General features: G+C 41.3%; 1 pseudogene across 1 annotated transcript; it reads left to right on the top strand.

Annotated features, from left to right (window-relative positions):
* The first annotated feature begins 368 nt into the window (after nt 1-368).
* Nucleotides 369-24,533, top strand: LOC307176357 (histone-lysine N-methyltransferase SETD2-like; annotated as a pseudogene). Its single transcript has 2 exons — nt 369-432; nt 17,957-24,533. The product of its transcript is annotated as a histone-lysine N-methyltransferase SETD2-like (transcript).
* The last annotated feature ends 3,301 nt before the right edge of the window (nt 24,534-27,834 follow it).

The following is a 27,834-nucleotide window of genomic DNA, read 5'->3' as shown; positions in this document are numbered from 1 at the left end:
CCTAGTAGCATGGGTTAGGCAACTTGGCAATACCTTTGTGATTTGCACTTTCCCCTAGAAAACACATATGTGAAAAAATCCAAGGGCGATACATGAAACGTGAAACAATATAGAATGCAATGTGGTACAAAAAGTAGAGGTTCAGAAAACTCTGTGCAGTGACATCAGAAAGGAAGGAGTAGCTTTGGACTGATACTCTCTGGGCTGGCTATGCAGAGAACAGGAGGTATCTTCCAGGTTCCATTGTGGTTGGAGGCTGCACTGAGGTTGGCCCAAGCCCAGAATGTCAGATGAATAACATGAGACTGGAAAGCCATGTGTAACTTTCTGGGGGGAAACAGAGGTTTGTACAGATTTTGAAACGAATCATGGTAATGAAAGAACAAAACCAAAGGGACATCAGTGCTGTTATGGAAAAAGTGCTGAACCAAGGTTGGGAAAACGTGGGTCCTACCCATCATGCAGCCACTATTGCACTGCGTGATTCTAGTCCAAGGACTTAACCAATTGTGGTGGAGTGGCGGCACTGTTTCCTCGTCTATAACATAAAGGCATAGAGCCAAGTGGGCTTGAGATGTTCCTTCTCACTTCTAAGAGTGCTTTCCTCAGCTAAATTTAATTCTCAGCTGTAATAATCATTTTATACTAGATTCCTCTTATTTAAGTTGATACCTGAATGCCAGATTTATGCAGAGTGGGTAAAAAATAGCTGGTAGTTCTCTGAGTAGATTTCAAACAGATTAAAACAACAATCTCAATGGTTCTACAAAATGTAGAAGACTGCTGCTTCTTCAAAAAGTCTATGTTCATTTTATGCATGTCATAGAATAAGCCACACTCTTTTATTACTGTCTGGTTATGTGTGTTTTCCAACAGATTATGAAATTCTTGATGGCAGGAGCTGTGCTTTATGCATTTTTGTGTCTTCACTATCTAAGCTTAGAGCTTGGCTCCTAGAAATAGTTAATCATTAAGATGATGGTGATGATTATAATATGGCTAAATATTTTGAGTTATTAATATGTTATGGATACTTTTAAAATAATTTTGTTATTTAATCTGCCCACAAACCATGTAAGATAGGCATTATAATTATCCCCATTTCACAGAGGAGGAAACTGGAGCATACACAGAAGTTAAGCAAATTGTCCAAGTTCACATAACTACTAGATCAGTCAGAAAGCGCTCAAACCCAAGGCATACGGCCCCAGAACTCATGTTTTTAAGTACTTGAAGAGGCTTGATTGATGCTTGTTGAATAAATAAGTGGAGCATCTTTATTACAAAGGGTAAGAGCATCTAACCCAGGGTGGGAAGAGGTGGACTGGGGATGGCAGCCAGTAGAAAAAGCATATCAGTCAGAGGGGAGGCCATTAAAAAAATGCATGGAGAGAAAAAAAGGCATGGTAGGAAAGAAGCAGCAAGCATTCTGGTGTTGTTGAAGATGGGTACAATGTTGTTGTTAAAGAGATAAACCATGGCCATATCACGGAGGGCCTTATACTTTGTGAGTTGTCTGGGAAACCAGGACTATTGAAGAATCTGACAAGTATAAGAATTCTTATGAGGACAATGAGACAAAATATTTGAGAAAAGAGATGCTCTGAAAAATCTTAGCTATGCCCAAATAGTTGCCCACAAAATTTTTTAAAATTCTTCCTTTTACTTTGTATCTTTGCTGTTTCCTCTGCCTCTAGCATCCTTCTTCCTATTTTTCCTTACTCGTTACTCCTGGGTTTTTGAAATGCAGCTCAAATGTTGTCTTCTCTAAGAAATTTCCTTTCTCTCCTTTTCCCCAGTTTCTGACCTACATAGCACCTTGTCATAACATTTATGACATTTCATTGTAATTATTTGTTCACTTGCTTTTTCAGTCTTTTCTCCCTGGCTGTGGACACTTTGCAAGCCAGCATCATACTTCATTCTCTTGTCTATAGGTTTTTGGAGCAAAATAAGGAGTAAGTAAATGCTGTTTAATGAATCAATTGTTAATCTGATTTTTAATCAATTTTTAATAATTGTTAATCTAATTTCAAATTTACAGTCACTTCACTATGATATTTGTATATAGCCTTGGTATAAGATATTCAAAATAACTTCCCTACATTATGTCTACCTCAAGACTACTCCTTATGATATCAAAAGGTTTACACAGCACAAAATAAAATTTCAACGGTAAGCAACTATATTGCAAGTGCATGGAACATCCCAATTCAGTTTGAACATTTAGCACAGGAGAAAATAGTCAGCCCAGCCATCTAAGCTTTACTGACCAATCTCTTCTTTCTTCTTTTCCAATAAAGGCTTATTTCTTGTCAAGACACTGCAGTTTAAAAAACCACCCTTCTCTTCTCCTTTTATTCAGCTCCCAATTGAGTTTACTCCTCAGTTCTTCTTAGCTCAGTCAGGGAGAAATGTCTCCAAGGATCAGAATGATCTCAACTCATCCCCTGTGGTCCTGATATCTTCCTGTGGTCATTCCCAACCATTTCTCCAGGTTGTTATTTATGTATTGTCCACATTATTTATTTGGTGTTCAACAAATATTTACTCTCACTGTGCCAAGAACTGGAGATATGAAGTGGACAAGATACCTACAGACCTTACCCTCATAGAATGTACACTCTCTAGGGTAATTACATAGATGGGAGAAATACAGTGCCACAAGGGCAGAGACAAGGGCACTTTGCCCCATATTTACCTGTCAGGGAAAGTTCTAGCATCTGAATAATAAATTCAAACGAGTTAGGAGAAGGGAAGGAACGAGATGATAGGTTTGGGAAGAAAATGTGAGCAAAAGCAACCAATGCTTGAAGGTTCAGAGGTGGATAAGGGTTGTCAAAATAAGAAACTGAGGATAGCTACAGTATCTAGAGCACAGATGCAGTTAGAGAGACAAGAGTAGAGGCTCAAGAGGTAGCCAGGCCAGAATACTCTGAGTTTTATACACCAGATTAAGGGATTTGGTCTTTGCCTTATTGCAACCACAGCGCAGGATTTAAACTGGATTTGACAGTTCAATTTTTGTTTAAAAAAATCACTCTGGCCTCCCTCCAGAGATAGGATTGAAGAGGGACAAAACTGAGGCAGAGATACCAGTGAAGAGGCTATGGTAGTAATACAAATCAAAAATTTTTATTCACTAAAGTTATGTTCATAAGGATGGACAGGGCTTCCCTGGTGGCGCAGTGGTTGAGAGTCCGCCTGCGGATGCAGGGGACATGGGTTCGTGCCCCGGTCCGGGAAGATCCCACATGCCACAGAGCATCTGGGTCCGTGAGCCATGGCCGCTAAGCCTGCGCATCCGGGGCCTGTGCTCTGCAATGGGAGAGGCCACAACAGTAAGAGGCCCGCGTACCGCAAAAAAAAAAAAAAAAGATGGACAAAATAGATCAAATGTCAGATATTTCATATATAGAACACACTGGAACTGGTGAATAATTGGGAGTGAAGAATGACAGAGAGGGGCTGGGGATGATGCTCTGGACCCCAATAAAATCTCTCCTGTCTGGTTGCCCCAGTCCAATCTGAATCTTCTCCCTTCTGGGTTTCTGGAAATACCTCACATAGTCTCCTCATTTGGTTTGTGTGCTAAATTCGATGCTTTCACTATACTTATCTGCATATGTATATATTGCTAATTCGGCCCTTAAAATCATATGAAATATGATAAGGACTATGGTTGGATTTATTGGTTATGCTCATTTTCTCTGTACTAGGATATTTAAAAACCTCTCTTTGTGCTGGTCACTTCCTCTGTGAAGCCAGCCCTCATTCTCCTGACAGACATTCCTCTAACCTCCCTCATTACAACATTTTGCTGCAATTGTCTGAGTCCCCACTAAATTATAAGGTTTTAAGGGATGATTTCTTTTTATCTTTACATGGCCATTGACTATAAGAGTGCTGGAGAAATTGGTGCAAATTTAATATTCATTCGTTGATTTAATATATTACTTTGTTTCACTGGTATTGCCATTGCAGTTTAGAAAAACTTTTTTCCTGATACTGTGAGGAGCTCTGCTAGAGCAAATAGCTGCCCTATGTCTCTTAAGTCTATTAAGCATTTGTATTAATTTAAAATGAAAAAAACCATCAGGGGAAATAGTCCTAAATTTTTTCCCCAGCTATTTATTGTGCATACTGATGGAACCAATAATAAGAAGGGCAATGGGTATGAGTAGGTTATGGTTTCCTAATGTGCACACGAATCAGATAACTCTCAATATAGACCATTTATAATGTCCTTCACTTTGTGTGCAGGCATTGACAATCAGAAACTAAAGCTGAAAGGCAATGATTCATTCAAAGTAGATCCGACATCCAAACCTTTCCTGAGGTGCTCATCTACATAACTGTATGTGTTATTCGTTTTCTCTCTCAGTCACTCCTCACTCTCTACCATGAAAATGCCATGATAGTCCATTGGCCATCATGGCCCCCAAAGCCTAAAAATCAGAGCTGGGGGGAGAGAGAACAACACAACTAAAAACACCCTGATAGCAGCATTCACATCTTCATGTCATTTCCTGCCAGGCTGGCCTTCCACTTATGTCTGGGTGCCAGTTCTATCAAACTTCTGCCTTGTCTCAATTTTTAGCAGCGTGGATAATTTATTGCATCTAGGATGATAGAAAACCAGCTTTATACATCATTCAGCTTGCAAAAGATGTGTAGCTTCAGTTCCTTAATGGTGTCATTTTGGCTGAATGCTATTAACAGATTACCCCTGCCTAGGGCAGTGGAGCATGTGCGGCAGAAAGATAACCTTGTGTTCATAATTTAATATTAACTGTTTTCTCCATAGTACCTCTTTCCAGTACATTAACAACAAACCAATATGGCCTTGTCCCCTGCGGTTGTATTCTTCAGCGAAAAAAAATGGATTACATGATAGCAAGTTCCTGAAGATTTCCAATGATGTATTACAAATCACTCAACACTCACTCTGCAGAAATGAAAAATAAACAGGCTTAGATTCAATCAAATTTAATTCCTCCAATTTAGCTTTACCACACTTCAAAGGGTGCTCTTATTAATGTCTTGGGGAACAAATTTAACAGTCATTTTTCCTTATTTTATATGAAAGATTTCAGTTGTATTCAACATATAGTGAGATCAAGAAACTATTTTATTTTATTTTTTTAGCAACTACTCTGCCACAGTTTGATATAAAAGTGTAAGCCATTTACAGAAAACTCTTTATGGAATTTCTATCCTATTCCATTCCCGGGAGCTAAATTTATATCCTGCATTAGCTATCATAGCACTAGAGTATTAGTCTTCTCCCTTTGCAAGCAGTTCAGGGCAGTCCGAGGCCCTATCACTCTCCACCACTCACATCCACAGGCATTATGAGTTTATCTCATCTTCTGCAGCAAGTACCAGGCCCAATTCATTCCTTTAGGCTACTTTACTAATAACCTATTCCTTATCAGGGCCTCTCCACCTCAGCTTGTGATCAAAGACCCAATTAATGGAATGGAGAAAGGTGAAGCATTCAAATAATGGAGACAGCTGTTTTTCTCTGTTAGAGAAAATCCATTTGTATTGTTATCACACACACAAGTTCTGCAGCTCCCATTTAATTCAGTCTCCCTCTATTTCTGCTGATGATAAAAAAAAGTCACAATGAACTCCGAAGAGAATGGCAGAAACATCATCGTGTTTCAACTCAGTCTGGGAGTTATCAACTTGAAAGTGAAAATACAAGCAGATAAGGGGGAAAAATGTCCAACGAAGACCATATCAAAAAAAATTTTAAGTTTTTCAAGCAGCATTCTCTATTCATCATTCTGATTTTTTTTGTTCATTTTCTGCCCTCTACTGTATTGCCCAACTGTCTACCTCAGTAAAGCAGAGGCTGATAATATCTTGAGTTCCACATCAGTTGAAAACTAATTAAAGGCAGAGAGTAATCACAATTGGTTGGTGGGGACTTTTTTATGAACTTCATGCACTTATGCGCCCAGGAACTGACTTGAAGTTGGATATTTCTCCACAAGTCACGTCATTTTCCCCTAAAATGGATTATTTTTCCTTTTTTTTTTTTTTTGTGGTACGCGGGCCTCTCACTGTTGTGGCCTCTCCCGTTGCAGAGCACAGGCTCCGGATGCGCAGGCTCAGTGGCCATGGCTCACAGGCCCAGCCTCTCCGCGGCATGTGGGATCTTCTCAGACTGGGACACAAACCCGTGTCCCCTGCATCGTCAGGCGGACTCTCAACCACTGCGCCACCAGGGAAGCCCCCTAAACTTGAATTTTAAACAGTTTATCTTTTTTCCCTGTGCTCAAGGACATGGATACTTTTCTTAACTGAGCCCCAACATGAAAATATTATACAATTCTTAAACACAAAGTATGACCATGACCCCATCATGCCTCTGCTAAGAAATTTTACTTGTCTGTAAATGCTCTGTCCCTTCCACCTGGCAATTGAGCACAAAAGACCTCTTGATTTTAGAGTTAATGTTATGCTGCCTATATTTTCTCATAATAAAAGTCAATCAGTTTCAAAAGCTAGAAGAGAAACAACGATAGTCCTTCACTCTTACTTTGTGTGGAACATATTTCCTTGTAAGGGTCTAAATCCAGGATTGTTTTTGGTTTTGTCAAATAAGAAGAGAAACATGTACATTGTTTTTTCTCCCCTCAGGAGAATTCTCTTGAAAAGCAAGAATGAGAATCACGTATTTGAATTCCTGCCTGAACACATATAACTGAACACATGTTTACAAAATAAACATGTACAAAGCTATAGTATATGCAATGAACAGAGACAGCAAAACCTTAAAGGACTATATTCCCAGGCTGATAGCACACAGGGGATTCCAGGATGTGTGTGAGGCTGAGTGGGAAAACAAGCATTATACATTTGCATGTAAGATGAACATATAAAAAAGATTTTAAGAAATAAAGAATATGGACTGGTAAACAAGTCAGGTTTTTCCATCATTTTTCCTTGACTTCAACCTTTAGAAACAAATTTTTTTTAATTGGCTTTTTACTTCTGTATTAGAATAAAGCAAACCTTCTTTTATTTGCATGTCATAGATCCTTATATCCTTTACTTAATGTTGAACCTAGAGCAAAGAAATATGAAATAAAAACAAATTGCAGGGGCTACCCTGGTGGCGCAGTCGTTGAGAGTCCACCTGCCGATGCAGGGGACACAGGTTCGTGCCCCAGTCCGGGAGGATCCCACATGCCGCGGAGCGGCTGGGCCTGTGAGACATGGCCGCTGAGCCTTCGCGTCCGGAGCCTGTGCTCTGCAACGGGAGAGGCCACAACAGGGAGAGGCCCACGTACCGCAAAAAAAAAAAAAAAAAAAAAAAAAATTGCAGGAGGACTTTCAAGATGGCAGAGGACTAAGATGTGGAGATCAACTTTCCCCCGACAAATACATCAAAAATACATCTACATGTGGAACAACTCTTACAGAACACCTACTGAATGCAGGCATAAGGCCTCAGACTTCCCAAAAAAGCAAGAAACGCCCCCACGTACCTGGGTAGGGCAAAAGAATAAAGAAAAAACAGAGACAAAAGAATAGGGATGGGACCTGCACCACTGGGAGGGAGCTGTGAAGGAGGAAAAGTTTCCACAGACTAGGAAGCCCCTTCGTGGGCAGAGACTGCGGGTGGCGGAGGGGGAAAGCTTCGAGCCACGGAGGAGAGCGCAGCAACAGGGGTGCGGAGGGCAAAGCGGAGAGATTCCCGCACAGAGGATCGTGCCGACCAGCACTCACCAGCCCGAGAGGCTTGTCTGCTTACCCGCTGGGGCGGGCGGGGGGCTGGGAGCTGAGGCTCAGGCTTTGGTTGGATTGCAGGGAGAGGACTGGCAGCGTGAACACAGCCTGAAGGGGTTAGTGCGCCACGGCTAGCCAGGAGGGAGTCCGGGAAAAAGTCTGGACCTGCCTAAGATGCAAGAGACTTTTTCTTCCCTCTTTGTCTCCTGGTGAGCGAGGAGAGGGGATTAACAGTGCTGCTTAAAAGAGCTCCAGAGACTGGCGTGAGCCGCGGCTATCAGCACGGACCCCAGAGACCGGCATGAGACGCTAAGACCTCTGCTGCCGCCACTAAGAAGCATGTGTGCGAGCACAGGTCACTATCCGCATACCCCCTCCAGGGAGCCTGTGCAGCCCGCCACTGCCAGAGTCCCGGAATCCAGGGACAACTTACCCAGGAGAACGCACGGTATGCCTCAGGCTGGTGCAACGTCATGCCAGCCTCTGCCGCTGCAGGCTCGCCCCACATCCGTGCCCCTCCCTCCCCCGGGCCTGAGTGAGCCAGCGCCCCCGAATCAGCGGCTCCTTTAACCCCGTCCTGTCTGAGCGAAGAACAGACGCCCTCCAGCGACCTACACATAGCGGCGGGACCAAATCCAAAACTGAGCCCAGGGAGCTGTGTGAACAAAGAAGAGTAAAGGGAAATCTCTCCCAGCAGCCTCAGGAGCAGCGGATTAAAGCTCCACAATCAACTTGATGTACCTGCATCTGTGGAATACCTGAATAGACAATGAATCATCCCAAATTCAGGAGGTGGACTTTGAGAGCAAGATATATTATTTTTTTTCCCTTTTCTTGCTTTTGTGAGTGTGTATGTGTATGCTTCTGTGTGAGATTTTGTCTCTATAGCATTGCTTTCACCATTTGTCCTAGGCTTCTCTACATCCATTTTTTGTTTTCTTACTTAAAAATTTTCTTTTTCTTAATAATTTTTATTTTAATAACTTTATTTTATTTCATCTTACTTTATTTTATTTTATCCTCCTTCTTTCTACTTTATCTCCCTTTTATTCTGAGCCGTGTGGATGAAAGGCTCTTGGTGCTGCAAATAGGAGTCAGTGCTGTGCCTCTGACGTGGGAGAGCCAACTTCAGGACACTGGTCTACAAGAGACCTCCCAGCTCCACGTAATATCAAATGGCAAAAATTTCCCAGAGATCTCCATCTCGACACCAACACCCAGCTTCACTCAACGACCAGCAAGCTACAGTGCTGGACACCCTATGCCAAACAACTAGCAAGACAGGAACACAACCCCACCCATTAGCAGAGAGGCTGCCTAAAATAATAATAAGGCCACAGACACCCCAAAACACACCACCAGAGGTGGACCTACCCACCAGAAAGACAAGATCCAGCCTCATCCACCAGACCATAGGCACTAGTCCCCGCCACCAGGAAGCCCACACAACCCACTGAACCAACTTTAGCCACTGGAGACAGACACCAAAAACAATGGGAAATATGGACCTACAACCTGCAAAAAGGAGACCCCAAACACAGTAAGATAAGCAAAATGAGAAGACAGAAAAACACACAGCAGATGAAGGAGTAAGATAAAAACCCACCAGACCTAACAAATGAAGAGGAAATAGGCAGTCTACCTGAAAAAGAATTCAGAAAAAGGATAGTAAAGATGATCCAAAATCTTGGAAATAGAATAGAGAAAATGCAAGAAACATTGAAAAAAGGAATAAGCAATGATGAGCAACACAATAAATGAAATTAAAAATACACTAGAAGGGATCAATAGCAGAATAATGGCGGCAGATAAACGGATAAGTGACCTGAAAAACAAAACAGTGGAAATAACTACTGCAGAGCAGAATAAAGAAAAAAGAATGAAAAGAACTGAGGACAGTCTCAGAGACATCTGGGACAACATTAAATGCACCAACATTCGAATTATAGGGGTCACAGAAGCAGAAGAAAAAAAGAAAGGGACTGAGAAAATATTTGAAGAGATGATAGTTGAAAACTTCCCTAATATGGGAAAGAAAATAGTTAATCAAGTCCAGGAAGCACAGAGAGTCCCACACAGGATAAATCCAAGGAGAAACATGCCAAGACACATGTTAATCAAACTATCAAAAATTAAATACAAAGAAAACATATTAAAAGCAGCAAGGGAAAAACAACAAATAACACACAAGGGAATCCCCATAAGGTTAACAGCTGATCTTTCAGCAGAAACTCTGCAAGCCAGAAGGGAGTGGCAGGACATATTTAAAGTGATGAAGGAGAAAAAACAACAATCAAGATTACTCTACCCAGCAAGGATCTCATTCAGATTTGATGAAGAAATTAAAACCTTTACAGACAAGGAAAAGCTGAGAGAGTTCAGCACTACCAAACCAGCTTTACAACAAATGCTAAAGGAACTTCTCTAGGCAAGAAACAAAAGACAAGGAACAGACCTACAATAACAAACCCAAAACAGTTAAGAAAAGGGGAATAGGAACATACATATCGATAATTACGTTAATAGTAATTAGATTAAATGCTCCCACAAAAAGACACAGACTGGCTGAATGTATACAAAAACAAGACCCATATATATGCTGTCTACAAGAGACCCACTTCAGACCTAGGGACACATACAGACTGAAAGTAAGGGGATGGAAAAAGATATTCCATGCAAATGGAAATCAAAAGAAAGCTGGAGTAGCAATCCTCATATCAGAAAAAATAGAGTTTAAAATAAACACTATTACAAGAGACAAAGAAGGACACTACATAATGATCAAGGGAACGATCCAAGAAAAAGATATAACAATTGTAAATATTCATGCACCCAACAGAGGAGCAACTCAATACATAAGGCAAATACTAACCGCCATAAAAGGGGAGATCAAAAGTAACACAATCATAGTAGGGGATTTTAACACCCCACTTTCAGCAATGGACAGATCATCCAAAATGAAAATAAATAAGGAAACACAGCTTTAAATGATACATTAAGCAAGATGGACATAATTGATATTTATAGGACATTCCATCCAAAAACAACAGAATACACATTTTTCTCAAGTGCTCATGGAACATTCTCCAGGATAGATCATATCTTGGGTCACAAATCAAGACTTGGTAAATTTAAGAAAATTGAAATCATATCAAGTATCTTTTCCGACCAAAACGCTATGAGACTAGATATCACTTACAGGAAAATATCTGTAAAAAATACAAACACATGGAGGCTAAAAAGTACACTACTTAATAATAGTGATCACTGAAGAAATTAAAGAGGAAATCAAAAAATACTTAGAAAAAATGACAGTGGAGACATGACGACCCAAAACCTATGGGATGCAGCAAAAGCAGTTCTAAGAGGGAAGTTTATAGCAATACAATCCTACCTTAAGAATCAGGAAACATCTCGAATAAACAACCTAACCTTGCACCTAAAGCAATTAGAGAAAGAAGAACAAAAAACCACAACGTTAGCAGAAGGAAAGAAATCATAAAGATCAGATAAGAAATAAATGAAAAAGAAATGCAGGAAATGATAGCAAAGATCAATAAAACTAAAAGATGGTTCTTTGAGAAGATAAACAAAATTGAAAAACCATTAGTCAGACTCATCAAGAAAAAAAGAGAGAAGACTCAAATCAATAGAATTAGAAATGAAAAAGGAGAAGTAACAACTGACACTGCAGAAATACAAAAGATCATGAGAGATTACTACAAGCAACTATATGCAAAAAACATGGACAACCTGGAATAAATGAACAAGTTCTAGAAATGCACAACCTGCCAAGGCTGAATCAGGAAGAAATAGAAAATACGAACAGGCCAATCACAAGCACTGAAATTGAAACTGCGATTAAAAATCTTCCAACAAACAAAAGCCCAGGACCAGATGGCTTCAGAGGCGAATCTATCAAACATTTAGAAAAGAGTGAACACTTACCCTTCTCAAAGTCTTCCAAAATGTAGCAAAAGGAAGAACAATCCCAAACTCATTCTACGAGGCCACCATCACCCTGATACCAAAACGAGACAAGGATGTCACAAAGAAAGAAAACTACAGGCCAATATCACTGATGAACATAAATGCAAAAATTGTCAACAAAATACCAGCAAACAGAATCCAACAGCACATTAAAAGGATCATACACTATGATCAAGTGAGGTTTAACCCAGGAATGCAAGGATACTTCAATATATGCAAATCAATCAACTTGATACACCATATTAAAAAATTGAAGGAGAAAAGCCATATATTCATCTCAACAGATGCAGAGAAAGCTTTGGAGAAAATTTAACACCCATTTATGATAAAAAGCCCTGCAGAAAGTAGGCATACAGGGAACTTTTGTCAACATAATAAAGGCCATATATGACAAACCCACAGCCAACATCATCTTCAACGGTCAAAAACTGAAAGCATTTCCACTAAGTTCAGGAACAAGACAAGGTTGCCCACACTCACCACTCTTATTCAAGATAGTTTTGGAAGTTTTAGCCACAGTAAATGGAGAAGAAAAGAAAATAAAAGGAATCCAAATAGGAAAAGAAGAAGTAAAGCTTTCATGTTTTCAGATGGCATGATACTATACATAGAGAATCCTAAAGATGCTACCAGAAAAATACTAGAGCTAATCAATGAACTTGGTAAAGTAGCAGGATACAAAATTAATGCACAGAAATCTCTGGCATTCCTATACACTAATGATGAAAAATCTTAAAGTGAAATTAAGAAAACACTCCCATTTACCATTGCAATGAAAAGAATAAAATACCTAGGAATAAACCTACCTAAGGAGACAAAATACCTGTATGCAGAAAATTATACAAAACTGTTGAAAGAAATTAAAGATGATACAAATAGATGGAGAGATATACCATGTTCTTGGATTGGAAGAATCAACATTGTGAAAATGACTCTACTACCCAAAACAATCTACAGATTCAATGCAAGCCCTATCAAACTACCACTGGCATTTTTCACAGAACTACAACAAAAAATTTCACAATTTGTATGGAAACACCAAAGATCCCGAATAGCCAAAGCAATCTTGAGAACGAAAAACGGAGCTGGAGGAATCAGGCTCCCTAACTTCAAACTATACTACAAAGCTACATTAATCAAGACAGTATGGTACTGGCACAAAAACAGAAAGAGAGATCAACGGAAGAGGATAGAAAGCCCAGAGATAAACCCACGCACATATGGTCACCTTATCTTTGATAAAGGAGGCAGAAATGTACAGTGGAGAAAGGACAGTCTCTTCAATAAGTGGTGTTGGGAAAACTGGACAGGTACATGTAAAAGTATGAGATTAGATCACTTCTAACACCATACACAAAAATAAGCTCAAAATGGATTAAAGACCTAAATGCAAGGCCAGACACTATAGGCAGAACACTCTATTACATAAATCACAGCAAGATCCTTTTTGACCCACCTTCTAGAGAAATGGAAATAAAACCAAAAATAAACAAAGGGAACCTAATGAAACTTCAAAGCATTTGCACAGCAAAGGAAACCATAAACAAGACCAAAAGACAACCCTCAGAATGGAAGAAAATATTTGCAAATGCATCCAACTGACAAAGGATTAATCTCCAGAATTTATAAGCAGCTCATGCAGCTCAATAACAAAAGACAACCCAATCCAACAATGGGCAGAAGACCTAAAAAGACGTTTCTCCAAAGAAGATATACAGACTGCCAACAAACACATGAAAGAATGCTAACCATCATTAATCATTAGAGAAATGCAAATCAAAACTACAATGAGATATCATCTCACACCAGTCAGAATAGCCATCATCAAAAAATCTAGAAACAATAAATGCCAGAGAGGGTGTAGAGAAAAGGGAACCCTCTTGCACTGTTGGTGGGAATGTAAATTGATACGGCCACTATGGAGAACAGTATGGAGGTTCCTTAAAAACTAAAAATAAGGCTTCCCTGGTGGTGCAGTGGTTAAGAATCTGCCTTTCAAGGCAGGGGACACGGGTTCGAGCCCTGGTCCGGGAAGATCCCACATGCCGCGGAGCAGCTGAGCTTGTGCGCCACAACTGCTGAGCCTGCGCTCTAGAGCCCGCGAGCCACAACTACTGAGCCCGTGTGCCACAACTGCTGAGGCCCGCGTGCCTAGAGCCCATGCTCCACAAAAAGAGAAGCCACCGCAATGAGAAGCCCGCGCACCACAACGAAGACCCAACACAACCAAAAATAAGAACAAATAAATTAATTAATTAAAAAAAATTTAAAAAATGGAGACAAAAAAAACCCAAAAAAACTAAAAATAGAACTACCATATGACCCAGCAATCCTATTACTGGGCATATACCTGGAGAAAACCATAATTCAAAAAGAGTCATGTACCAAAATGTGCACTGCAGCTCTATTTACAATAGCCCGGAGATGGAAGCAACCTAAGTGTCCATTGAGAGATGAATGGATAAAGAAGATATGGCACATATATACAATGGAATATTACTCAGCCATAAAAAGAAACAAAATTGAGTTATTTGTAGTGAGGTGGGTGGACCTAGAGTCTGTCATACAGAGTGAAGTAAGTCAGAAAGAGGAAAACAAATACCGTATGCTAACACATATATATGGAATCTTAAAAAAAAATGGTTCTGATGAACCTAGGGGCAAGACAGGAGTAAATACACAGACGTAGAGAATGGACTTGAGGACACGGGGAGGGGGAAGGGGAAGCTGGGACGAAGTGAGAGAGTGTCATGCACATATATGCACTACCAAATGTAAAATAGATAGCTAGTGGGAAGCAGCCGCATAGCACAGGGAGATCAGCTCGGTGCTTTGTGACCACCTAGAGGGTGGGATAGGGAGGAGAGAGAGGCTCAAGAGGGAAGGGATATGGGGATATATGTATGCATATAGCTGATTCACTTTGTTATACAGCAGAAACTAAAGCAACATTGTAAAGCAATTATACTCCAATAAAGTTGTAAAAAATTAAAAGAGTATGTAGCTCATAAGATTAAATGGATTAATTCAAGTAAAGTTCTCAGCACAGTTCCTGGACCAATAGACATTAGCAGGAGCCAGATCTTATAGGCCATGGTGAGGGGTTCAGATTGTATGAGAGACAGTTCTAGAGGTAGTATGGAGAAATAAGTAGAAGACAGGCAAGAAGCAGGGATACTAGCTAGAGAGCTTTCGCAAATATTTGGTCAAGAGCTGGTGATAGAACACGGACCTGGTTAACGGAATCGGAGGTAGTTCAAGTTTGGAGAAACTAGAGCAGGGTTCATGGAGGGAAAATATTTAAGCTGAGCCTTGAAGGAAAATATTTCCAAGGGAACCTTGGAGAAAAGCACAGATGACATGTCTTGAGCAGTAAATAGTCAATGTGGTAATGGAAAAAGAAATGGAAGAGGAAGTTGAAAGATTGAGACCAGAAAGGTGAGTACTTTCAGAGCCTTACTTAACCTGTTTATTTGATGCATAAAAGAGCAGTGAGAGAAATTAATAGAACAGAAAGACATGGCTATGTCTTAGGAGTGACAGAGGAAGACCAATCAGATAAGAGGATCAAAGAAAAAGGGGTTATCAACCATGTAAATATTTTGGTAGGATAAAGATTAATGCCACTGATGACTTGAGGCAGATTCAAACTGTAGTGGCTGAAGACAGAATGCAAACAACTAAGCAGGTGGGGAAAACTGCAAGTCTTCATTTCACTACAGGCTCTTTCTTGGATTTCAGCAGTTAAATGTAAAGAACTTTAGCTTGAAAAAAGTACTAGGAGTCTAGGAGGGAGTGGAAGTGGTGGAGGCTGACAAAGGGAAAACCAGAACATGACTGTAGGAGAATGCTTGAAGGTTAAGATGCAGGGCAAGAGAAAAAGCAAAAAAAAAAAGCTGCTGGAGCTCTGTACCAGAGAATGAACATAAGGTACAATGTGATCCAAGACAATGATGGAAACCATGCTTTGTGAAAAGAAGGCTATCAAGCTTCAAAATGTGTTTTTGCCATGGCAATTTTAGAGACTCATGTTTTTATATAAACACCACACTAAAGAAGGAATATCACAAGTGACTTCATGAATCATCAGAATGAGAATTTGCTCTTGAATGTGAACACTTTACTGAATATAAAATCTCTAGATAAAGTTTCACTTTTGTAGCAAGGTCTCTTTGATTATAAGATCACTTATAGAAATTAAATCATTTCACATTATTTTACCTTTTTATTTTCTAAAAATATGTTAGGTAACATGCAGAAAATATGTGAATTTGGGGGCTACCTAAAGTCTTAAATTTCTTTGAGTAAATAGGAAATAGACTCTGGAAGTACCTATAATGAATACCTGTTATATGGCTGTCCAGTATCTATTTTTCTTCCTTCTTGGAGTAATAGCCTGAATTTCTTTTCAGTACCTACCCCGTCCCTCCATTCTCACCGTTGTGATTTAGATGGAAAATGGGCCTCACCTGCCCCAGAGAAAGGCCCTGATTCATAGAGCCAATCTGAATGTGTCATCTCTGAATGTTTTGGAATTGGCACGATTACCTAAGTTGGTCCAATCAGTAACTCTTAGACACTTTCGCTGAATATATGATATAGATTCTCTTTGTTTCACAAAAAGGATTCATGTAATTCTTAGAGTTCCTCAAAGTCAGTTTAGGATTATGAACTGGGGGGTGGGGGGAGGGAGGGAGTTTGTCCAAAAACAGTCAACACCAGGGAAGGGACAGTTAAAAACTGAAAGAAACTAGGTTCTAAGTCACATTATGTGAGCTTCTAGTTTCACTCCTAGCAACATGTATCTCTGTAGTTTCAAAGGAAGTTAATTGGTTCACTCTATGTAAGCCATTCTCAGTTGGGTTTTTCTATTACTTGCTGTACTTGAAAGCTTCCTAGGTGACAGAATCTGTGATCTAGACCCTAAAGCCTATGTGTCACTTTTCCATCAGCTGTCAGGATGTTGATGAACTCGTCTATGGAAATAGATGTCATTTTTATGAAAAGTGAGCATTTTGAGACCCTTATGTATGTTGTATATGTTCTTTAAAATGTTTAGTTTTACAGAGAAACCTTTTTTTTATAATAAAGATATTCAACTCACCATGAAAAGCATAAGAAACTTAGAAAAATAACTAAAACCTGCTTATAGTTGAAGGCCCAACTACACAAAAGTTGGATTTGAAGGTTGTCCCTTATCTATTTTCTGACAGCAAATATTGCAGGATTGTCTGTTTATATTAATGTAAGTTTCAATATATGTTAATTATGAATAGAACAAGCCTAGGAAGTGATAAAACAAATTCACACTCAACTTGTCAAAAGAAATAGTAATAAGATTCTTCCCTTAAGTGAAGCATGTTAACCTCTTCCTCACCCAGGTTCTAAAGTAATTCATAAGTAGACAAGAGGTATGTGGAACATGATGTATTGTCTTTATTACTAATAATGCTCATTCTCTAATTTCAGCCTTATATCTGTGTAAAAGAGGGCTTCCTTACACTGAGGCCCATAATGATACAGACATATGCATCCAGCCACAGACAGCACTGGACACAGACTATTTTGCCACCTGCCCTTGTAATATTTATGGAGAAATGGGGCCCAATGCATGCTTTCTGTGTGCAGCTTATTCCCAAAGAGAGGGGAGAAAGTGCTACTCATGCTCACTTCTTTGTCCCAAACTCAAACAAGTCATCACACCTCTACTAATCTAGGTCCAACCAGGAGACAGACTACGGTAAATTTAACCAGAAATGTTCAGCTATAATAGAGTGAAATAAATACAATTACCCCTCTGTATCCATGGGTTCTGCACCCCGGATTCAACCAACCGTAAATTGAATTGCAGTAGATTGAATCCTTGGATGCAGAATCCTCCAATGTGGAGCCCCAGGGTACTGAGGGCAGACTGTTTTACTCCATTTTATATAAGAGATTTCAGCAATCACAGGGGACTGGGGGGGGGGGCAGGGGGAGACTTAGAACCAATTCCTTGCTCATGCTGAGGGATGACTGCATGTTGAGAACTCTTAACAGTACCCTAGGGCAGAAGGAGAGTACCCAAAAAAGGCAAGCTTGGAAGAGGATCCCCCTCTGGCATTCATACCTATGCTGGAATAAAATTTAAAGGCAGGACAAAAAAAATTAAACACAGAATTCTGTTCGGGCCTTCTCCCTCCCTAATGTCCAGTGTGCATCTGCATTACACATTAAGCAGAGCTCCTCAAATCTTCACAATCTAAAACAGAGAGAGATGATAAATATTTTAGCTACTCAAAACTTGAAAGAGATACTTGTTATATATCTTCTCGCTGTAGACCAGAGAGAGAGCGAAGGTAGAGCAGGTTTCGTTTTAGATCTGACAGAGGTTCTAGAACTACTTCACCCTATTCTCGGTCAGAACGATCCCATTATGACGACTCTCATTATGATGGTCGTTACCATAGGAGTTCCCCTTATCGAGAGAGGGCACGCTAGTCTCTGCCATATACAGATAACAGGTCAAGACAAAGTTCTGACTCGGATGGTTAGTATAAGAAGACATACTCAAGGCGCACCTTGTCTCCTCCTTGCTCTTACAGAGACATAAGACGCCATCCTCCTATTCTAAATCTGATGGAGACTGTAAAACTGAGTCCTCTTACTTAGAGATGGAAAAAAGAGGAAAGGATTCTTCAAAATTAGAAGGAGAATCCAAAAGGACTTCAGAAAATGAAGCAATGAAAAGATGTTATTCTCCCACTAATGAACAGGGATTCCGACGCGGGTCATCATATTCCAAGCACAGTAAGAGTGCTTCCCATTATAAGTCTGCCCTTCAAAACCTGCAACCAAGTCTGATAAATTTAAAAATTCTTTATGTTGTACAGAATTGAATGAGGAAATCAAACAGTCTCATTCTTTTAGTTTACAGACTCCTTGTTCAAAAGGTAGTGAATTAAGAGTGATTAATAAAGTTCCTGAAAGAGAGAAGATTGGGTCGCCATCTCCATCAAATCGATTAAATGATTCACCTACTTTTAAAAAGCTAGATGAATCACCTGTTTTTAAGTCTGAATTTATAGGACATGATAGCTATGACAGTATTAAGGAATTAGACTCTTTATGTAAAGTGAAGAATGATCAATTAAGAAGTTATTGTCCCACCGAATTTAATATAAACGGATCTCCTGGGGCAGAATCTGATTTGGCAACATTTTGCACTTCTAAACGTGACACTGTTTTGATGTCTTCTGATGATAGTGTGAATGGATCAGAGGTATCCCCTTTGGTCAAAACGTGCATGCTTTCATCAAATGGATTTCAAAACATTAATAGATGTAAAGAAAAAAACTTGGATGATACTCGCATGCAGCATAGTAAGTCAGAAAGCCCATTTAGAGAAACAGAACCTCCCGTGTCACCACACCAGGATCAACTCATATCTTTGCCAGTTATGACTATAGATTATTCCAAAACAATAGTTAAAGAACCAGTTGATGTGAGAGTTTCTTGATGTAAAACCAAAGATTCAAATATATACTGTACTTCAAACGACAACTGCACTTCTTTGTGTCATTCGGAGCTGAAAATACTGAGCCTTTAGTAATGAAGATTTCTTCAAATAGCTTTATGAATGTGCATTTGAAATCAAAAACAGTTATATGTGATAATGGAAGTCTGACAGATCAGCACTCAAAATTTGCATGTGGAGAATATATGCAGAGTGTTGGTAGTACTAGTTCAGCTTCTGTTAATCATTTTGATGATTTATTTCCACCTACAGGGAGCTCATGTATTGCTTCATCTCTTCAGAGTCTTACATGAGGGACAAACGTAGACAGTTTAACTCTCTTGCAATGTGGAGAGAATACATCTCCAGTTTTGGATGCTGTGCTGAAGAGTAAAAGCTCAGAGTTTTTTAAAGCATGCAGAGAAAGAAATAATAGAAGTAGCTAGTGGTCTTCCTCATTCAGGAAGAGGATTTGCTTCCTGGGAAAACAGGCATAATAATGGACTATCTGGGAAATGTGTGCAAGAGACTCAAGAAAAAGGGAACTCCATACTGCCTGATAGAAGAGGAAGACCAGAAATCTCTTTAGATGAAGAAGGTGGAAGAGGACATGCACGTACTTCTGATGACTCAGAAGTTGTATTTTCTTCTTGAGATTTGAATTTAATCATGGAGGACAGTGATGGTGTAACATATACCTTAAAATGTGACAGTAGTGGTCATGCCTCAGAGGTTGTATCCACTGTCCATGAAGATTATTCTGGTTCTTCCAAAAGTTCAAGTGATGAAAGTGATTCGGAAGATACAGATTTTGATGATAGCAGTATCCCAAGAAACTGTTTTCAGTCTGTTGTGGTTGTGCCAAAGAATTCTACTTTCCCATGGAAGAAACAAGTCCTTGTTCTTCTCGGAGCAGTCAAAGTTACAGACACTATTCTGACCACTGGGAAGATGAGCGATTGGAGCCAAGGAGGCATTCATATGAGGAAAAATTTGAGAGTATAGCAAGTAAAGCCTGTCCTCAAACTGAGAAGTTCTTCTTTCATGAAGCAACAGAGAAGAATTCAGAAATCTCTTTTACACAGCCCAGCCAAAAACAGATAGATAATCACCTGTCTGAAATTGCTCATCCTCAGAGTGATGGGGTTGATATTACAGTCATACAGACATAAAATATGATCCTCTAGGTCATCCAAACTCTGAGGAAGCAGTGAAAGCCAAAATAACTTCTAGGCAGAAAGAAGAGCTGCCACTTTATTCTTCTGATGATTTTGAAGATGTCTCAAGTAAGTCTCGGCAACAGACCACTTTCCCTAACAGGCCAGATAGTAGACTGGGAAAAACAGAGTCAAATTTTTCTTCTTGTGAGATCTCCCAAGTGGATGGTTTCTGTTCATCATCAGAAGAGCTCGGAAATCTAGGGTGGGACTTCTCTCAACAAGAAAAGCCTACTATCACATATCAGCAACCTGACAGCAGCTATGGAGCCTGTGGTGGACACAAGTATCAGCAAAGTGCAGAACAGTATAGTGGGACAGGTAATTACTGGCAAGGCAATGGCTACTGGGATCCAAGATCAGCAGGTAGACCACCTGGAACTGGGGTTGTGTATGACCGAATTCAAGGGCAGGTACCAGATTCCTTAACAGATGACCGTGAAGAGGAGGAAAATTGGGATCAACGTGGAGGATCTCACTTTTCAGGCCAGCCCAATATTTTTTTTCTGTCCCTTCAGAAGGACAAGGTGTCAGTGCAAGCACCTGAAATAAGCAGCAATTCCATTAAGGACTCTTTAGCTGTGAATGAGGAGAAAGATCTTTTGAAAAACTTAGAAAAAAATGATATGAAAGATAGAGGGCCTCTTAAAAAAAGGAGACAGGAATTGGGGAGTGATTCTGAAAGTGATGGTGAGCTTCAGGACAGAAAGAAAGTTAGAGTGGAGGTAGAGCAGGGAGAGACAGCAGTGCCTCTAAGCTCAGCATTGGTTGGGCCTTTGTGTGTCATGAAGGACTTCAGGGACCCAGAGTGGTGGAAGGAGTGTGCCAAACAAGGGAAGATGCCTTCTTACTTTGATCTGATTGAATAAAATGTTTATTTAACAGAAAGAAAGAAGAATAAATCCCATCGGGATATTAAGCGAATGCAGTGTGAGTGTACACCTCTTTCTAAAGATGAAAGAGCTCAAGGTGAAATAGCATGTGGGAAAGATTGTCTTAATCATCTTCTCATGATTGAATGTTCTTCTCGTTGTCCAAATGGGGATTATTGTTCCAATAGACGGTTTCAAAGAAAACAGCATGCAGATGTGGACGTCATACTCACAGAAAAGAAAGGCTGGGGCCTGAGACCTGCTAAAGACCTTCCTTCGAACACCTTTGTCCTGGAATATTGTGGAGAGGTACTTGATCATAAAGAGTTTAAAGCCCGGGTAAAGGAGTATGCACGAAACAAAAACATCCACTACTATTTCATGGCCCTGAAGAATGATGAGATAATAGATGCCCCTCAAAAAGGAAATTGCTCCCGTTCATGAATCACAGCTATGAACCAAACTGTGAGACTCGAAAATGGACTGTGAACGGACAACTGAGAGTTGGGATTTTTACCACCAAACTGGTTCCTTCAGGCTCAGAGTTAACATTTGACTATCAGTTCAGGAAGGAAGCACAGAGATGTTTCTGTGGGTTGGTTAATTGCCGGGGTTACCTGGGAGGAGAGAACAGAGTCAACATCAGAGCAGCAGGAGGGAAAATGAAGAAAGAATGATCTCGGAAGAAGGATTCGGTGGATGGAGAGCTAGAAGCTCTGATGGAGAATGGTGAGGGTCTCTCTGATAAAAACCAGGTGCTCAGCTTATCCTGGCTAATGGTTAGAATTGAAACTTTGGAACAGAAACTTACCTGTCTCAAGCTCATACAGAACACACATTCACAGTCTTGCCTGAAGTCCTTTCTGGAACGTCATGGGCTGCCTGTGTTGTGGATCTGGATGGAAGAACTATGTGATGGCCGGGAAAGTAACCAGAAGTTTCAGGAAGAGATTATAAAGACTTTGGAACATTTACCCATTCCTACTAAAAATATGTTGGAGGAAAGCAAAGTACTTCCTATTACTCAACGTTGGTCTCAAACCAAGACTGCTGTCCCTCAGCTGAGAGAAGGAGATGGGTATTCTACGGAGAATACATCACGTGCTCACACACTTTCTCTAAGCTGAGCATAGAAGCTGACACAGACACCCCCAAGAAGCTAATGTTTCTCAGACTTAAAATTATAAGTGAAAATGGCATGGACAGTGCGATCTCTGATGCTATCAGTGAGCTAGAAGGCAAGGATGGCAAAGAGGACCTTGAACAGTTAGAAAACGTCCCTATAGAAGAAGAGGAACAACAGCTACTCACACAACAGCTGCCTGAATCAAAGTTGATAGTGAAATTGCTGTGGAGGCCATTAAGCTACCCACATCTGAACCAGAGGCTGACACTGAAATAGAGCCTAAAGAGAGCAATGGCACAAAACTAGCCGAACCTATTGCTGAGGAAACACCATCCCAAGATGAAGAGGAGGGTGTACCTGATGTGGAGAGTGAGAAGAGCCAGGAACAGCCACATAAAACAGTAGATATAAGTGATTTGGCCACCAAGCTCCTGGACAGTTGGAAAGACCTAAAGGAGGTATATCGAATTCCAAAGAAAAAGCAAACTGAAAAGGAGAGCACAATAACCGAACAAGGAAGGGATGCTGTTGGCTTCAGAGATCAAAGTTGCCCCAAAAACTCCTAACAGGTCAAGAAAGAGAGACCCAGACAAACAAACTCAAAATAAAGAGAAAAGGAAATGAAGGGGCTCCCTCTCACCACCTTCTTCTGCCTATGAGCGGGGAACAAAAAGGCCAGGTGGCAGATATGATACACCAACTTCTAAAAAGAAAGTACGAATTCAAGATCGTAATCAACTTTCTACAGAGGAGCGTCGAAAGTTGTTTGAGCAGGAGGTAGCTCAGCGGGAGGCTCAAAAACAACAGCAGCAGATGCAGAACCTGGGAATGACGTCTCCACTGCCCTATGACTCTCTTGGCTACCATGCTCCTCATCACCACTTTGCTGGCTACCCACCAGGTTACCCCATGCAGGCCTATGTGGATCCCAGCAATCCTAATGCTGGTAAGGTACTCCTCCCCACACCCAGCATGGATCCTGTGTGTTCTCCTTCTCCTTAAGATTATTCTCAGCCCTTGGTGGGACATTCTACAGAACCCCTTGCTGCCCCTCCACCTGTGCCAGTGGTGCCACATGTGGCAGCCCCTGTGGAAGTTTCCAGTTCACAGTATGTGGCCCAAAGTGATGGTGTGGTACACCAAGACCCCAGTGTCACCATCCTGCCAGTGCCAGCCCCAGGCCCAGTCCAGGGACAGAATTATGGTGTTTGGGATTCAAACCAACAGTCCATGAGTGTACAGCAGCAGTACTCTCCTGCACAGTCTCAAGCAACCATATATTATCAAGGACAGGCTTGTCCAACTGTCTATGGTGTGATGTCACCCTATTCACAGACAACTCCACCAATTGTACAGAGTTATGCCCAGCCAAGTCTTCAGTACATCCAGGGACAACAGATTTTCACAGCTCACCCATGAGGAGTGGTGGTACAGCCAGCCACAGCCGTGACTACAATAGTTGCACCAGGGTAGCCTCAGCCCTTACAGCCACCTGAAATGGTTGTGACAAATAACCTCTTGGATTTACCACCCGCATCTCCTCCCAAACCAAAAACCATTGTCTTACCTCCCAACTGGAAGACAGCCCGAGACCCAGAAGGGAAGATTTACTACTACCATGTGATCACAAGGCAGACTCAGTGGGATCCTCCTCCTTGGGAAAGCCCAGGAGATGATGCCAGCCTTGAGCATGAAGCTGAGATGGACCTGGGAACCCCAACATATGATGAAAATCCCATGAAGACCTCAAAGAAGCCTAAGACAGCAGAAGCAGATGCCCCCAGTGAGCTGGCTAAGAAAAGCAAAGAAGTATTCAGAAAAGAGATATCCCAGTTCATCGTCCAGTGCCTGAACCCTTACTGGAAACCTGACTGCAAAGTGGGAAGAATTACCACAACTGAAGATTTCAAACACCTAGCTTGCAAGCTACTCATGGCGTTATGAATAAGGAGCTGAAGTACTGTAAGAACCCCAAGGACATGGAGTGCAATGTGAATGTGAGACACAAAACCAAGGAGTACATTAAGAAGTACATGCAGAAGTTTGGGGCTGTTTACATACCCAAACGGGACACTGAATTAGAGTGACCTTCAGGGCCAGGGTGGGAGGATGGGCAAGCTGGTAGGAGAGACTCTGAGGAGAAGAAATCCCGTGGGCCCTCTCTCCCCACCCCACTGTCAGGGCTGTGCTACTGATGACACATCACCCTGGGGAATTCAAACCTGCAGAATGAGCTCACAAAAATGAGCTCCATCTACAACAAGCGGTCCCTGGTTGTGAGCTGTTGGTAGAGGCCATCTGATGCAAGGGTTTAGGCCCTTGAGACCTTCCCTTCTGAGACCCTGGCCAGGCCTGACCCCACTCTCAAGGCTGGGTCTCCTCTTTGGCAGTGCTGTCAGAGCACAGACTCATGTGCATCCTCACCCACGACCCCTTACCCTGACGATCTGTATTATATTTTAAGGTATATGTGAATGTATTGAAAATAATTTGTCTTTCCTGGTTTTTGGCTTTTGTTTTGCTTTTAAGCCTCTGCGTGCTAGGATCACAGAAGACTTTGTAAGTAAGGTTTAAGTTCTCCTGCAAGGTTTAATGTGTTATCATGTAAATATTCCAGAGCAGGCTGCCTTGTGGTTTCGGCCAGCCTTGTGCTATGTTGATAAGATTGATTTACTGCTTAAAATCACTTTACTTGGGCTTCCCTGGTGGCACAGTTGTTGAGAGTCCACCTGCAGATGCAGGGGACACGGGTTCATGCCCCGGTCTGAGAAGATCCCACATGCTGCAGAGCAGCTGGGCCCGTGGGCCATGGCCACTGAGCCTGCGCATCCAGAGCCTGTGCTCTGCAACGGGAAAGGCCACAACAGTGCACTTTACTTTATCCAATTTTTACTGAACTTTTTATGTAAAACAGAATCAATTAAAGAAAAAATAAAAAGGATGTCTATGCCTTCAACTTCTAACAGGTGGAAGAGTTCTCAGTGCTTTCTGAGAATCTGCTTCCCAGGTTATAATAATCAGTTTGGCTCCAGCAGAATCCCTTTTTTCTTAACTTGATAGTTAATTGAATTTTGGAGAAGGTGCAGTTGCAGACAACCACTGGCTGGTGAGAAAATTTGCTGGGTTGCCTGTGCCAGAACTGGTTTATGGTCATGTGATAAAGAGGAAACAATCACCTAGGGCACAGGCAAGCCAAGGCATGTAAGCAGGTTGCTGAGGAAGCTGGGATGTTTCTGCAGATGCCAAGCCAGAGTGGACATTGCCCACCTTGGAAAGGTCTCAGGAACAGCCCTGCAGGGGGCAGGAAAGTCAGGCCTGGTCATGCTTGGGAGTGTGCATGGTGAGGGCTGTGGGTTGCTACAGCATGAAGCCAGAAGCACGCGGTGTGCCTCTTAAGACCGCAGCAAGGTGATCACCAAGGCTCCCGGGCTGGGGCTACAAGGTGGTCAAAGGACTGAGCACTCTGGGTGTGCAATTAGAGAATGAATTTGGAGCTGGGAAGCAATAAGTTCATAAGCAGCTCAGTCGACACCTTTGACTTCTCAGCTTTCATATGCACCATTCTACACACATTTCAATGCCTGTCCAGCAAAGAAACTACATTTTAGCAAGAAACAGCTAACCCTCTGATAAGTGAAGTTCTTGCCCTTCCCCCAGGTAAAACACAAAGCCCCAACGGTCATTGAATCCATTTCTGCCTATATTAATTAGGCCTCAATTTCAGTCTTAGGTCCCACTAAAGACTACATTGTAAAGTTGACCTCCACTTAGTGTTATATAAAATTAAAATGGGAAGGAGAAGTTAGAATAAACACATATATATAACAGAAAATATGCAAAGCTACCAGTCCTGGTTTCTGTAGTTATTCACGAGGTCAGAGTTGACGTCTATAGCTTCCACCTTCACCCACTTATTCCCTGTTTTCCTTGCCCACAGCCAGAACCCACAGCTCCATCCAGATTCCTTACTGGTAGAATGATTCAATCCTTCCCTTCTGAATGGTCTGAATCCTCAATTATCCTGCCTTTTTCCAGTTCCTGTAGCTTTCCATTGATCTTTACTGTTGGCATGGAAGTGTTGAAGGGAACCTCAGAAAATCTCCTGGGTTCCAGAGAAAATCTCCTGGGTTCCAGAAAAAATCCTCCTTGCTTCCATTATAAAGGCAACCAATTTCCTGTGGTAACTGAGTTCATAACACCAGTAGATTAACCTTTTTCACCTGTTGGCTCAGTGGTATAAGAAGTGTAAGATGGCCAGGGGGCAGTCTGTGGTAGGCAGAATTCTAAGATGGCTCCCACAATTCCTTCCCCCTGGGGTAAACACCAGTGTAATTTCCTTTGAGCATTGTAGGGATGTGTAAATACAATTGGATATCACCTTCATAATTATACAACAATATGGCAAAAGGAATTTTGCAGATGAAATTAGGGTCCCTAATAAGCTGACTACAATTCAAAGGGAGATTATCCTGGGTGGGTCCAACTTATCTAATCAGGCAAGCCTTTTAAAAGAAAAAGTTCTATTCTCCAGGATAGATCACATGGTAGGCCACAAGACAAGTCCCAGTAAATTGAAGATTAAAATCATATGTTGGGCTGCACCCCACAGGCCTGCAAGGCTTGTAGTTTCCAGCCTCAAGCCTGAAGAAAGAGCCTAGAGACAGCAAGAGACATCAGTGACTTATTGGACAAGGGATCTTACACACCTGAAGCAAGGTCCTGGAGCAACACCTCACTGTTTGTGGCAGACAGCAAGCAGGACATGGCAGCAGTCTTTGCTACCCAGGGGAGGAGGAGGCTACCATTTATAGGGGGAATTAATGGTCAGGTTGGCTCATAAATCACCAGAGAGACCAGCAGCTGGGGCAGGAAGCAAGCACATAGGCAGTTACTAATTAAGCCCTATAATTAAGAAGATTGGATAGTCATGTGAGTGAAGCAGGTACTGGCTGAACAGGGGATATACGGAGCAAGAGGACAGTCATCTTGAATGGCGTGGTCAAACACTCCACCCTTACATACCCTGTATGACCTCTATGATCTTGGCCCATACTTCTTCTGCTATATTCCCGAGGACAGGTAGGTAGAAGTGCAACTGCAACCAAACACCACAAATGCAATAGAGACAGTCCAACAGGTGGGCTTTGGAACCAGGAGCTTATCAAGTCAATTTTTCATGGACTCTCAGAGGTTGACAATGGCATTTTGCTGTAAAGCCGGCAATCAAACTCATTTCTCAGTGAGGCCACCATTGTCACTCAGTCCACAAACAGATTCCCTTCACTCAGAGTAGGGCAAGCTGCAAGATGTCTAACAGGCACAATATATGGAAGATCATGACCATTAAGCAAAATACAAGCAGTAATATCATTCTGAGGTAATGCCACC

This window comes from Stenella coeruleoalba, assembly GCF_951394435.1.
Source record: "Stenella coeruleoalba genome assembly, chromosome: 17".
Taxonomy (NCBI): Eukaryota; Metazoa; Chordata; class Mammalia; order Artiodactyla; family Delphinidae; genus Stenella; species Stenella coeruleoalba.
The sequence above is the reverse complement of the archived record's forward strand: the minus strand, read 5'-3'. Positions and strand labels throughout refer to the sequence as shown.